Genomic DNA, 2,691 nt, shown 5'->3' with positions numbered 1-2,691 from the left:
CCGAGCTCCGAAGTGGCACTTCTTGAGATTCAGCTGCAGTTCGGCGTCTGTCAGGCAAGTCAAAACCTGCTTTAAGCGTGCAAGGTGTGTGGTGAAATCGGCGGAAAAGACAACAATGTCATCCAGGTAGCAGAGGCAGGTCTGCCATTTCAACTTCCGTAAGATGTTATCCATCATCCTTTCGAATGTGGCGGGAGCGTTGCACAGACCGAACGGCATCACGTTGAACTCGTAGAGGCCGTCGGGTGTAACAAATGCTGTCTTTTCTCTGTCAGGTGCAGCCATCGGTACTTGCCAGTAGCCGGAACGTAGGTCAAGGGACGAAAAGTACTCAGCTGCTTGGAGGCTGTCAAGAGCGTCGTCGATGCGGGGAAGAGGGTAATCGTCCTTGTGGGTCATTTTGTTGAGGCGGCGGTAATCGACACAAAATCGGATTGAACCATCTTTCTTCTTGACAAGTACCACCGGCGACGACCAAGGGCTGTGAGACGGACGGATGACACCACGGTGCAGCATGTCCTCAACTTGTTCGCTAATCACGCGGCGCTCTGCCGCCGACACACGATATGGCCGCTGGCGAAAAGGCGGGTGAGAGCCGGTCTCAATGCGATGAGCGACGGTGGAAGTCCGGCCTAGAGGAGTGTGGGCGGCGTCGAAAGCGGAGCGAAACGTGTTTAGTAGAGCTGAGAGCTGCTTCCGGTAGGCGGAAGGAAGAGCGGCGTCGATGGCGGCTTGGAAGAAGGCGTCGGGCAACGGATCGGGTGCCGAATCAGGATGAAGAGCATTGATGGAGGAACTGCGGGAGGTCACAGGGGCATCCAGGTCAGAGAGAAGGTGGGCAGGTTGAACTGAGCCAAGAGTCTCACCACGTAGCAGGGTAAGCGGGCATGGAGACGGATTGTAAATAAGCATTTTCGCGAGACCTCCGTGAACATCGAGAACAGCGTACGGCAGCGGCAGGTTTTTGCGATGGATAAAGGAAGACGATGGCGTAAAGAAAACTGCGACGGCGGGTGTGGCAGGGCACGAGAGGGATACAAGCGCTGAAGCCTACGGAGCGATGTCGACGTCTTCAGTTACTGTGATCTTCTGCGGACACAGGGAATGGTGGTCGTCGGCCGGTTCGTCAGACAATACAGAAAATTCTACCTCTGCGCGGGCGCAATCTATCACGGCGTTATTTTTTCATAGGAAGTCCCACCTGAGAATTACGTCGTGGGAACAAGACGGCAGGACCACGAACTCAACACTGTACAAAATGTCGGCAATGACAACCCGCGCTGTGCATGCGGCCAAAGGTGCGATCCTCTCTTCGGTAGCAGTCCGAAGCGACAAACCAGAAAATGATGTCGTCACTTTTCGTAACCGACGGCACAGTCTCTCATGAATGACAGACACAGCAGCACCCGTATCCACAAGCGCGTACACAGAAAAACCATCGACGGAAACCAATAGAATGTTCGCAGGAGAAAGTTGAGGCCTTGAGCTGTTTGAAGAGCACGCAGTTCTTGCCTCGGGAACTGCGAAATTTAGTTTCCCTCGTCAGCAGATGTAGGGCGACGGCGCATAGGTGAAAGTGAACGGCGACGTGGGGACAGGGATCGACGGGTCGTATACGGACGATCGTCAGTGGCGTAGGGCTCCGGAGGTGGAACAGAACGGAGCTGCTGAGGTGAGCAGGCAGGAGGCGCAACCGCTCTAGGGGCGACCATGCGGCGACGACAGTGGCGGGCCACATGTCCGGGGAAGCCACATGAAAAGCATATCGGACGATTGTCTGATGTGCGCCAAGGGTTGTAATATGGCGAAGGGGAAGGATGAAGCGGAGCAGCTGGTGGGGCCGGTGCCGGGCGCAGAACAGGCTGACGAGGTGGCAACACCGCAGGCCGTGCAGCCACGGCGGCGTACGTCAAGGGCGCTGCCACAGGGGTGGATTGGCTATAATGTGCTGCGGCGCCGGCGTACGTCAAAGGAGGGACGGAAGGAAGCCACTTGTTCGCGGATGACGCGCTGCAGCGAAGGCACAAGAGAAGAGGAAGCGGCAGTACTCGGGTGGACGAGAGACAGCTGTCGAGCAACTTCTTCGCGAATATACTGCTGGATCTGGGGCAGCAGTAGCGACTGGTCGGAGCCAGATGTCAAAGCGCCCAGAGGCTCCGGGCACCCCGCACCTCCACCAAGTGAAAAAGGGTTTCTGCGCAAATGGTACAGGGCGTGGTGTTCACGGCAGGCGACACAAAGCGGCGAGCAGAACGGCGGCCAGCGCAGAAGACGGCCAGTCCAACCCAAGCGATCTCATGCAGCGCGGCGGCACTTAAGGCCCAACTCCATCGGCGCTTTTCGGCGCGCGTCCTGCGCGCTTGGGGGCCCACGCGTCGGCCAAAACAGGTCTGCGCATGCGCGACGCGTCGGCCGCCGCCCAGCGCGTCCACGACGCGCGCATCCGACAGTGCCAGATATCGGCGCCTGCGCACGGGCGCTAGCGCGCGCGTCGGAAGCGGGGTCCGGTTGACAACAATCGGAGGACCGCGGGGCTCTTGAGGACTCTTTTCTTCATAGCTTCGTGTTCCCCGAACTTTTCTTCGCAGTTTAACTCGTCCTTTCAGCGCCCCCAACCATGTATTGTTCACGGATTGACATTTTTTCAGTCGGCTCGCGAGGGGGAGCGAGCCAGCACCAGGTGCATGGAGA

This window comes from Amblyomma mixtum, chromosome 5 (genome assembly GCF_055824585.1).
Source record: "Amblyomma mixtum isolate Tamu chromosome 5, ASM5582458v1, whole genome shotgun sequence".
NCBI classification, from domain to species: domain Eukaryota; kingdom Metazoa; phylum Arthropoda; class Arachnida; order Ixodida; family Ixodidae; genus Amblyomma; species Amblyomma mixtum.
The sequence above is the reverse complement of the archived record's forward strand: the minus strand, read 5'-3'. Positions refer to the sequence as shown.